We start from the raw sequence: 12,656 nt of genomic DNA, 5'->3' as shown, positions 1-12,656 counted from the left end.
CATGGTTTGAGAGCCAATCTTCAAATTTCAAAGCTATTGACTTACCTTCCTTCTCTAAACTTATTTCAGCATCGTGAAAGTTTAAGATTGCTTTGAATTCATTCAAAAAGTCTACTCCCAAAATAATTTCCGTCGACAATAATGGAACAATAAGAAAGTTCGTAGAGAAGCTGTGGCTTTGACAAAAGAATTCTAAGTTGGTTTGTTGGCGTACATCTACACTTTTTCCAAAGATTGCACCTTGTAATTTAATTTTACGTAACGGAAGTGTGGGGCAATCGTTCGATTTGTTGCATTTGCTAAAGGCTGTTTCACTAATTACTGAGATGGGACTGCCAGAATCAAGTACTGCCGTAAATTTTACGTCATTTACAGTAATGTGAATCACAGGATATGCAATGTTGTTAAGTTTTACGTCGTGTTCCTGGAGTAAGATGTCCCTAATGTCTTCCATTTTTACGTAATTACTACCTACGGCAGCTGCGTCATCAGTTTCATAAGTACGTTTTGTTGCTGCCAGCGGTGTGAGTCATTGCCTATTGTCTCTTTGTTGGCGCGCGTCGTTATTGGGATTTGGAGACCTAACTTCTACAAATTCACCGTGACGAGAGGGCCCTGCTCTGTTTGAATCCCGCCAGTTCTGATGCAATTCAGGTCTGTCGTTACGATCATATCGTCTGTCGTCATGTCGGTAGATTCCATAGTTTCTTTCTTGTCGGTCACATGGTGGAGAATTTCTCCCTGAATCGGAACTGCTCGCTGGTCCGTTGCGTCTAACGTTATTCTGTCTCCCTTGATAATATTGATTTTGGTTCCCATATTGTCTGTTTCTCTTATTGTCTCTGTGATAGTCATTACCACGGAGAGGTGATCTTTCCCTGTAGTTATTACTACTCTGCCAACGGTTGTCATACGGGTGGTGTCTGTTTTGGTCACGATTTGTGTTGTGAGAATAGCCTTGTCATGTCAAGTTATTACTTCTTTCATCGCGGAATTGCGACGGATGTGACCTGTAATTGTTGTGTTCCTGGTTTCGCATTCCGCGATTGTCAGTGTCAATTTCTAATTCTTGTAAGAGTCCCTGAAATGCTTCAATGTCGTCTTTGCAACGTCCTGCCAAAATAACATGTCGTAAATGTTCAGGCCGTTTGATTAAGCAAATGCAGATGAGTTCTGAGGGGCTGTATGGGTTTGAAAGATACTGATTCTTATGCAACATGTATCAAAATATTTCATAAGACTGGAAAATTCAGATTGTTTGAAACGTTTCATCATTATGATGCTATGTTTTACTCGGTCTTGTGTGGCTTGAGACCAATATGCTGAGAGGAAGGCATGGTAAAACTCTCCTTCACTGTGACAATCGTGAATTACCGATCGCATTCTTACAGCTGGTTCATTCTCCAAGTAGCCACACATAAATTCTAATCTGTGCTCTAATGACCAGTTGGGAGGAAAACAATGAGAGAATTGATGAAGCCATGCTTGTGGATGAATGTCGTTGCCAGAATTCTTAAATGTTTTGAATTTACGTGTAGTAATGAACAGCTTATAGTCAAAGTCATCATCTCGGCGAGTAGCATATCGGTCATTGTTACGTCGTGTTGGCGGTTCCATCTCAAAATCCAATGCGCCTTGCCAATTTCTTTCATAATTTCCGAAATGCGCTGTGTCATTATTTTGTGGCTGTTCCGTATTTCTATGTCCCTCTTCCCGTATTGGGGCACGAGTGTCCTCTGAAATACGTAATTCTTGTACTACTTGTGCCAACTGATCTTGCACTTCCCGGTTTTCTCTTTTGTACTGTGTATTGATTTGATTTTGATTTTGTTTGAATTTTCTAATTTGTTCATACTCTTCAGTGTCCGTGAAGGCTACAGGTGTTGTGTCATTCAGATCATCATCTACCTTTGTAGATAAGTTAGTGAACTGATCTGAAAGTTCGGCTACTTTATTCGATAGTGAAATCATTTCCTCTGTATGTTTTTCTGAACCAAGTTTCAGAGTGTCCATTTGTGTTGAAATCGTATCTACTGTGTCCTTTAAGTTTTCCTGAGTTTTTGCAAGTTGCATAAACGTATCGGTAGATGAAACTGAGTCAATTTTAGCTTGCAAGGTGTCGTGATTTTCGTGAACAATGGTTTGCAGTTCTTTTATGGCTGCTTCGTGATTCTGTAATGCATTTTCATGCCGCGAAAAAATAGGTTGAAAATGCTCACAATTTTGTGTTTTTACGTCATTGCAGACTTCTTGACATTTCGATTCAATGTTATGTAACTCAGTAGTTAAATCTTCACGTGTTTTTTCAAGTGTGGTGTCTAACTTTTCAAGCTTTTGCTGTGTTTGTCTCTGATTTTGTTCCAGTGTGCCTAACTTTTCAAGCTTTTGTCCCATTTGTTGCATTAATTGTAATAACAATGCACTGGTGTCCGAAACATGTTCCTCAGTGCTTTTCGGCAGTGTATTTGCACCGGCAACATTCACATTTTGACAAGCGGAAAATGTGTCTTCACTCATTTGAGAAAACGGTGAGAACCCAAAACCTGAGTCTACAGTATTTGCAAAATTGTGTCCTGTCATTCCCGATTCCTGAGGCAAGCTGTTGCCGACCGATCGATCGATAATGCGTCCCTCTTCACTAATTGTTTTACTGTCCACGCCATTGTTTGCCGCCCGCTCCATTTCCCTATGTACAGTTACCAAATTACTACTTTGAATGTCTGTTAATTCATTACTCTGCGGCGCTAACACACTGCTTTCGTCTTCCCTGTCATTTCTCAGTTTACTTTGGAGCCTAGTATTACGTTTTTCACACGCCATTATTGTCACAATATTTCACACGACAACACAGAAAAGCACAATTTGAAGAGCAAAAATAAGAGAACACATTAACATAACACTGAAAATAATATCTAGTTAATTGCAGCTGCGAAATACTTGGTGCAAATCTACATGCATGCCACAACTGTTTTACTGTACAACAATGGAAGACTGCAACTACAAAGGAGATTTTCTCTACAATTGCGCGCTAGCAATATACAAAGGCTACACTAATTACACAAACTACAGGAAAAAAAAATCAGACGATTCCAGTGAGGTATCCTAGGCGAAGGGTCGACATATGAAACGTCCCCTTTGAACAATTATACAAGACTGTGCTTAAACTGACACACAATATTTTGTTAGCGCAACGCAATCTGAGTTTCAAAATTCCCTACAAAAGAATGGCCCTGACTAGCATTAAACTATACCTTTCACAAATCACTTACCTCACAAAAATCTTCGCTGCTCAAGCTACTGCAATACAGCGAGCGCCACTACTGCCAGCTAAATAAAAGATTCAAACTATGGAAGGCACTAACTACTGATAGGGATAGTTAGCAAATGAAAGATATTAATAGAGAACAAACAATGTATTTACCTTGATATCATCATATATAAATATAGCAGTTCATGACAAATTTCAAAACTCCGCCATCTCTCTCCCCACATCCACCACTGCTGGCGGCTCACCTCCAACTGCGCAACGCTACGCGCTGTTCACATCCAGCTGCCTAACACTACAATGGCGAGTATTACAACAATGCAAAGCAGCCACAGACTGCACACAGCACAGCCAGTGATTTTCACACAGAGATGGCGTTACCAATAAAAAAACCTAAACAGCCTACTTACAAGCTTACCTCACCATCGTACACTCGCCTTGTAGCCGCATGACCGCAGCCTTTTTAAGATTCTAAGGCTTTATGACTATTAGTAGGCTAGCATGTCGATGCATCGCAACATAGGGCCTGCTATCAGTAAATTGCAGTTTGGACTACATTTCACGAAGGTCTGGAAACGCACGGCGTCTTTTGAACTAGCGGCCTGTGGTTTCTCATGCATCGGAATTAATTAAGTCACTAGTCTTTGAGGACTTCAACCCATAAGAGACCTACAACCATTCTCTACAGTACAACATTCCTGCAGAACTATAACAGACGAACTCGTCACCATCTCACAGCACGCAACGCACTTCACGTCTAAGGAGTGTCACATCACATCTCCTGGAAGTAATGAAATTGTTCAACAGAAACATTGGACGAAATAAGACAAAGTGTCAAAACAGACTGAGAAGAGAAACTTAGACAAAAAAGAATCTATGAGCCAGAAACGAGCACTAGCATAAGAGGCGAGGAAGAAAGCTAATGAGGAAAGAACTCAATCACCATCAGGTGGGAGACCTTAGATCTGAGTAGTGAAGATGACTGGAAATTTGGATTTTGTAACTTTCTTCCAAAAAGGTGACTGGACCCGGTGTCAGGGTTGCATAACATGGCACTACGAGCGTTTTGTTGAGGCAAAAAGAAGAAAGTAGTTTGAGTGTGGTCGCTGTGTGTAAACATTTGAGTACTAGGAAAAACTGATATTTGTTATACCTTTCATGCTCGTGATTACGTATGAATGTTCCTTATTTGAAGACAATTATCTAGATTTGAAGTAGAACTAACATTTTACATGATATTTTCAGTTTATTTAGCATTATTCATATTACTCCCACAATATATCCAAATTTCACAATATTTTATCAGTTCGTAAAATCTTGCAAGTAGATTTGGTAGCTAAACTGTGAGATAAATTGCAGATATTTTTATTTTTTTAAAAAATTAAAGAGATTTTTTAAACATGTATGTACAATATATGTACTTATACTCGCAATAGCCTCCGTTATTTAAAAAAAAATGTTGAAATATCTGAAATTATATAACTTACCTCTTTACTCTAACTTGAACAATTTAGGAAATATTCGGGGTGAACAGCTTAGCTGAATCGGTCGCTGTTAATCTATAAGCTACAGTCTTCCTTTGCTTTTTTGCTCCTGACTGTTTAGAGAGACAGTAAGTGTGTGTCTTTGCTGTGGATGTGATGTACACAGCAGACAATTTGACTGCAGAGTATGAATTCAGAAGTGAATATTAAATAAGAATTAAGAGTACACAGTCTCAGATTTATATCTCAGTTAACATAAAATAACATTGTTGCTGTAAAAATCGACTGACGCCAGAAAAATATTACTACGAATATACGGAACAGGTCCGTAGTGCTATACACAATCATGATTACAACACACAGCTTACGAAAACTTTCTTTAATAACGGAGCTGTATTTCATAAAGGCGTATGACTGTAACGCGGAACTATATGTAAACAAAAAATAGACTACTGGATATCTGGATAAAAAGAAAGTAGAACCGTTTGAGTTGTGGCACCATCGAATAATCTTATGCACTGGTGGGCAGAAGGTCGAAAGTAACTTCGCATGATATGTCGCTGCCAAGTATCATAGGTCGATAATACTTAGACCATACATAGCAAGAACTGGAGGGCGCTGATAATATCGCCGCTGAGCGCTCGTAAACCTGAAATAAAGGGACACACAGAAAGACCTGCCGTAGTACAGAAGGGAACTGAGTGGAATAAGCACAGAAACAAGCAGCAATTACACTGTTATTCAAATACAATAATTACACTGAAGTCACCGCGATTTGTAAAGGTTCCCTCGACATTGAAAAAGGCTGGACATGGTTCTTAACAGGTTGCATGAGCACCACAGATGGCAGCGCACACCCTACAGCAGTGCTTCTATTTTGGCCACTGTGTTGGTGATGAGTTTTTCGGGTGATGGGGCGTACTATTACTCCACCAAATATCCTCTCGTTCTAAGAGCTCCTCCAACGTGATATCTCGATGGTATCGCGCACCGTCATACGTAAAAATGAAGTCAGCGCCGAGCGCACCCTGCAAAAGACGGGGAAGCAGTATAGTATTCGGGGGGAGCAGTGCAGGATTATAACAACGTTGACCGGTGAGTATATCGTGTTCAAAGATTTGGATGTCAGTATGCAAATCCAACATTATGCCTCCCTACACTGTAACACCTGGATTACAAAAACAATCATGTTCGACCAAGTTTCAGGTCGCATTGCATGTTCCCACCTCTTGTAACATGAAGGTACGCTCAGAACCACTACTCAAAATGAATCTCCTCTCATCCGAGAAAAGTACGCGACATCACTCCTTACTGGTCTAACTGATAAGCAAGTTGTTGATGTTGTAGTCTTCAGTCCAGAGACTGGTTTGATGCAGCTCTCCATGCTACTCTATACTGTGCAAAATTCTTTATCTCCAAGTAACAACTGCAGCCTACATCCTTCTGAATCTGTTTAGTGTATTGAACTCTTGGTCTCCTCTACGATTTTTACTCTCCACGCTGCCCTCCAATACCAAATTGGTGATCCCTTGGTGCCTCAGAACATAGCCTACCAACCAATCCCTTCTTCTTGTCAAGTTGTGCCGCAAATTACTCTTCTCCCCAATTCAATTCAGTACCTCCTCATTAGTTACGTGATCTACCCATCCAATCTTCAGCATTCCTCAGTAGCACCACGTTTCGAAAGCTTCTATTCTCTTCTTGCCTAAACTATTTATCGTCCATGTTTCACTTCCATACATTATTACACTCAATACAAATACTTCCAGAGAAGACTTCCCGACACTTGAATCTACACTCGATGTCGACAAATCTTTCTTCTTCAGAAACGTTTCCCTTGACATCGCCAGTCTACATTTTATATCCTCTCTATTTCAACCATCATCAGTTATTTTCCTCCCCAAATAGCATAACATTTGTTCTACTTTCTCTGCCCCATTTCCTAATTTAATCCTCTCAGCATCACCCGATTTAATTCGACTACATTCCATTAGCCTCGTTTTGCTTTTGTTGATGTTCATCTTATATCCTTTCAAGACACTGCCCATTCGTTCAACCGCTCTTCCATGCCTTTTGCCGTTTCTGACAGAATAACAATGTCATCGGCAAACCTGGAATTTTTTATTTCATCTTCATGGATTTTAATTCCTACTCCAAAGTTTTCTTTTGTTTCCTTTACCTCTTTCTCAATAAACAGAACTGAATAACATCGGGGATAGGCTACAACACTGTCTCAGTCCTTTCACAATCCCTGCTTCTCTTTCATGCCCCGCAGCCACCTTCAGAATCTGAAAGAGAGTATACCAGCCAACATTGTTACAGTCTACAAATGCTAGAAACTTAGGTTTGCCTTTCCTTAATCTGTCTTCTAAGATAAGTCGTAGGTTTAGTATTTTGTCACGTGTTCCAAAATTTCTATGGAATCAAAATTGATCTTCCCAGTGATCGGTTTCTCCCACTTTTCCCATTCGTCTGTAAATAATTCCTGTTAGTCCTTTACAGGAGTCTCTTATTAAACTGATAGTTCTGTAATTTTCACACCTGTCGGTGCCTGCGTTATTTGAGACTGGAATTATTCTGTTCTTCTTGAAGTACGAGGGTATTTCTCCTATCTCATGCATCTTGCTCGCTGGGTGGTAGAGCTTTCTCGGGGCTGAAACTCCCAAGGCTGTCAGTAGTTCTAATGGAATGTTGTTTACTGCCGGACCCTTTTTCGACTCAGGTCTTTCATTGCTCTGTCAAATTCTTCACGTAGTATCATATCTCCCATTTCATCTTCATCTATGTCCTCTTCTATTTTCATAATATTGCCCTCATGTACATCGCCCATGTGTAGATACGCTATATTCTCCTTCCACTTTTCTGCTTTCCCTTCTTTCCTTGGAACTGGTTTTCCATCTGAGTTCTTGATATCCATACAAGTAGTTCTCTTTTCTCAAAAGGTCTCACTAATTTTCCTGTAAGCAGTATCTATCTTACCTCTAGTGATATACATATCCTTACATTTGTCCTCTAGCCATCCTTGCTTAGCCATTTTACACTTCCTGTAGATCTCATTTTTGAGACATTTGTATTACTTTTTTCCTGGTTCATTTACTGCGTTTTTATATTTTGGCTTTTCATCAATCAACCTGATTGTCTCTCCCGTCACCTAAGCATTTCTACTATCTCGAGTCTTTTTACCTACATGATCCTCTGCTGTCTTCACTATTTCATATCTCGGTGCTACACATACTTTTGCTACTGTATTTATTTCCCCCGTTCATGTCAGTAGTTCCCTAATTCTCTCTCTGAAACACTCTACAACCTCTGGTTCTTTCAGTTTATCCAGGTCCCATCTCCTCAAATTCCCACCTTTTTGCAGTTTCTTCAGTTTTAATCTACAGTTCATAACCAACAGAATGTCGTCAGGGTCCACATCTGCCCCTGGAAATTTCTTACAATTTAATACGTGGTTCCTAAATCTCTGTCTTACCATTACATGGTCTATCTGAAACCTTTGTGTCTCTAGGCCTCTTCCACGTATAAAACCTTCTTTCATGTTTCGTACACCAAATGTTAGGCAGGATTAAGTTATGCTCTGTGCAAAATTCTACCAGACGGCTTCCTCTCTCATTCCTTACCCCATTCCAAATTCACCTACTACTTTTCCTTCTCTTTCTTTCCCTATTATTGATTTCCAGTCCCCCATGACTATCAAATTTTCGTCTCCCTGCACTATCTGAATAATTTCTTTTATCTCATCATACAATCTCTTCGTCATCTGCGGAGCTAGTTGGCATATAAACTTGTACTACTGTGGAAGTCAAGGGCTTCGTGTCTATCTTGGCTACAATAATGCGTTCATATGCTGTTCGTAGTAGCTTACCCGCACTCCTATTTTGTATTTATTATTAAACCTATTCCTGCATTACCCCTATTTGAATTTGTATTTATAACCCTGTGTTCACCTGAACAGAAGTCTTGTTCCTTCTGCTACCGAACTTAACTAATTCCTACTATAATTAACTTTAACCTATCCATTTTCTTTTTTAAATTTTCTAACCCACCTACCCGACTAAGGGATCCATAGAACGCCAGTTTTCTTTCTCCTGATAACGACGACCTCCTGAGTAGGCCCCACATGAAGATTCGAATGGGGGACTCCCAAAAGGACGCCATCATCATTTAACCATACAGTAAAGCTGCCTGCCCTCGTGAAAAATTACGGCTGCAGTTTCCCCTTCCTTTCATCCGTTCGCAGTACCAGAACATCAAGGCCATTTTGTTTAATTTTATAAGGCCAGAAAAGTCAATCATCCAGACTGTATTCCCTGCAACTACTGAAAAGGCTGCTGCTCCTCTTCAGGAACCACACGTTTGTCTGGCCTCTCAACAGACACCCCTCCGTTGTGGTTGCGCCTGCGGTACGGCTATCTGTACGGCTCAGGCACGCAAGCCTCCCCAACAGTGCCAAGGTCCATCGCTCATGGGGAGATGGTGAAATAGCATCTTCGAAACCGGTGCCGCCGTTGAGTGAATGTATACGGAACACAACGTACTGCTTATCATACGAGGACACCATCCCTACGCAATCACAGTGCCACTGCGTAGCATGAAACTGCGTACCTCGGAGTCAAATGTGTTTGCAATTACGTCCACTGTTTGACTTGGGCTCCATCTTGCCTTCTGCACCTGTAGCTGTTATTGCTGCTGTAGTTCAATGTGGTCGACAACCCTCTCTCCCTCAGTCAACAGTGCCTGTGCTTCGGAACAACCCCAATGCATGTGAAACAAAATCTCAAGGAACACCACACTCCTGGGCTACACTCGTTAAATTTTATCCTTCTTCCAGAGTTCCATTGATTCTTTTCGATGTTAAGGAATCCAAAGGTTGTCTCCGGAACGTGTTACAATGAAGAAAACCACAACAATCGACTGTAAATGCTCGTCGATTGACACGCATTATCTTTTCCCGTCCCTTTAACTGCTTGGCGTTGCGGAGCCAGCCACATTTGGCGTCATCGTCACGCTGACCTCACGTAATGTGATATCCAGGTTTCTGTATACCACTGCGATACCTCTGGCAGCATGCAGGGAATGAAGCCGGTCAAAGGCCGTTACCATACATCAGGTTAGAGAAACATCGGCAACAGGAAGATTTCCCTTTTTAGCGAAAGGAAACAGAGACTGGAAACAGTATGTAAGAGGAAGTCAGATTAAAGAGGATGTAAGACGTAAAGATTGCAGTGAGCTGGAAACATTAACTCGGGACAGGAAGACACAGAGGACAGCAAGTTGCCAGTCAAAAGACCGACAAGGTACAATAAATCAAACTTGCAGAATTTCCGCTGAGAAGAAGCAGAACACTGAATTATCGTGTAGCCTTTGATTTGACCGATATGCAGGGTGATTATAATTAAAGTTAAACTTGAAAACCGGCGTAGAAGTAACACCACTGGTCAGAATAACGTCAAATTGCAACAGAATATTATCGGAGATCGGGCAAAACGAGTAGCAGAGGACAAATAAATGGGTAAAAATTTTAGCAATAGATGGCGCTGTAAGCATCATAATTTAATAGTGATCGCTTACAAATGGCAAGTGAATCTTACAACAATGCCTAAGCTGCGCGTGTGACGTTAAACAAACTGTACTACTCAGTGCGCGTGGGTGTACAGGTCTGATACTGTTAGTTACGTAAGCCCATCCACCAGGGCAAGGTCATATCACATCGGATCGGAAATACCGTGTTTTAATTGTCTTGAGGCCAAAAGTCGCATAAAAAGCATCAACCACATCGGTTTTTAATTTTCCTAAGGCCAAAAACTGCATAAAAAGCATCAATCAAATTCAAGCAGGATTATTAATGTTCGTGTGACTGGCGCAAAACATGTTCAATATGCTGTCCAGCGTTTTCTGCAACAAGCAGATGCGAAAGGAGGAAAAGCCGTGTACCTTGCGTGTTTACACCAACTTCAGTAGGTCGTGCGCATGACAGGTGATTTCATTTACATATTCTGACACATACAGCACCATCTATTGATCAGTTTTCACACTATTTGTTTTCTTGTGGCATACATTTTCCGCTTTCTCCGACAATATTCCATTGCAATTTGACGTCATTCTGACCGGCGGTGTTATTTATACACCGTTTGGAAAGTTTAACTTTAATTACAATGACCCCGTATTTTAATCCAGTTCGTCTTAATCATCCTAGTTACCGGCTACGAAATACTGACAGCACCTCGTTAGCTTATAGGCACAAGTAGTTCTCCTTCAGGCTAATGATTGTTGATGTTGTACTTTTACATGATGAAGAAAGTGAAACTCTGTCTATATAAGTGTATTAATATATTTATTCATGTTTGACTCATTACAGGGAATCACAGCATGAAGTATTGATTGTTATATAACAGTTTGTATTGGAATAAAACAGAAGGCAATAAACTCTACTACAGATATAAATATCAGATTTATTGATATGTTATTAAGTATTGTAGACTCTGTATGATACTGAAATTGTGAAACTACTATTAACGTAAGTCCACTTCGTTTTTCAGCGTGACAAGAAATGAGAAAAAGTAACCCAGTTCCAGTCAGTGTGATGGACTGTCCAACTGAAGCACGTCGGTTACCAATCGAACGTGGTTGTCACGTGTCTTGAAAATAAAGAACATCTTTATGTTATATTGATTTTAGAACAAATAAAGATATTTTTTAATAAAATAATGATATCTTTTCCTGAAATGCTTAATATATTGGTTCCTCACCGTTTTTTAACAGCGTCAGTCTTTCTGCCTTTAGCCTGCATGGTACGCAGAGTCGGTAGGTTAAGTACGGATTTGGCATGGTTAATTGTAAGGGGTGGCCGGATGCCCTTCCCGCCGCCACCCCATACCCCCTGGGACGGAATTAGAGTAACCCAGCTGTCAGCGTCGAGTGTAAATCGTGAAATAGTGTGAATGTGTTTCAAATGTCTGCAACTGAGGCGGGACGTGGGGACCAGCCCGGTATTCACCTAGGAGGATGTGGAAAACCGCCTAAAAACCACATGCAGGCTGGCCGGCACACTGGCCATCGTCGTTAATCCGCTGGTTGTATTCGATCCGGGGCAGGTGTGCCTACCCGAGTCCAGGAAGCAGCGCGTTAGCGCTCTCGGCTACCCTGGCGGGTCTTTTTAACAGCGTCAGTATTCTGAGTAATAGATAAAGCAATGAGCTGATGAAGCTTCATCATTAACAACTTGATGATCTGTCATAATAGCTACACCAGTCATGGAGTTATTTATACTTGAACAATACAGTTTGTTAATATTGGGTGATTTCAAGTTAAATATTCCTTGAAAATAACACAAAAAAACGCTGCATTCATTTGTCACTCATTTGTTATGTTTGGTATATACATGCATGTAAGAACAAGAATCTGTAACCAAATATCCTCAGTGATGAAGTATTGCATAATGTTGGTATTCGACATACACATGAATTATTTGTTATTGTCGTCAACTACATCAAATTACCTAAGTACACTGAGAATCAGATTCAATTACCTATTAAAAACGATTATGAACAGTGTTAAATTTTTGTTGCTTTTTAAGAATTCCAGGCATGGCCACAGATATGCCGTTATCCCATAAATCGCACACGAGACTGAAAACTACTTCGCACTGTCGTTATGAGATATCATTTTCTTGGATGATATAAGAAAACTCTGACCAAGAGATTCCGTCCAATGAAGGGCGGGGAGGGAATGAAATTTTTGCTCTGTAGCGGAGTGCACGCTGACATGAAACTTCCTGGTAGGTTAAAACTTCGTGTCGGAGTGAGAACCGAACTCAGGAGTTACGCTTTTCATGGACAAGTACTCCATCGATTTCGCTATCCAAGCACGACTCACAGGTCGTCCTCACAGTCTGTAAGCTAGTA

At 40.6% G+C, this 12,656-nt stretch overlaps 1 long non-coding RNA gene across 1 annotated transcript in view; it reads left to right on the top strand.

The window, feature by feature from the left end:
• LOC124605885 overlaps positions 1–11,460 on the top strand; it is a 94,985-nt gene extending 83,525 nt beyond the window's left edge. The window contains exon 2 of the long non-coding RNA XR_006978689.1: positions 11,292–11,460. This is a non-coding gene — a long non-coding RNA (uncharacterized LOC124605885). The remainder of the gene's footprint in view (positions 1–11,291) is intronic.
• The last annotated feature ends 1,196 nt before the right edge of the window (positions 11,461–12,656 follow it).

This window comes from Schistocerca americana, chromosome 3, assembly GCF_021461395.2.
Source record: "Schistocerca americana isolate TAMUIC-IGC-003095 chromosome 3, iqSchAmer2.1, whole genome shotgun sequence".
NCBI lineage: Eukaryota > Metazoa > Arthropoda > Insecta > Orthoptera > Acrididae > Schistocerca > Schistocerca americana.
This window is presented reverse-complemented; position numbering and strand designations above follow the sequence as displayed.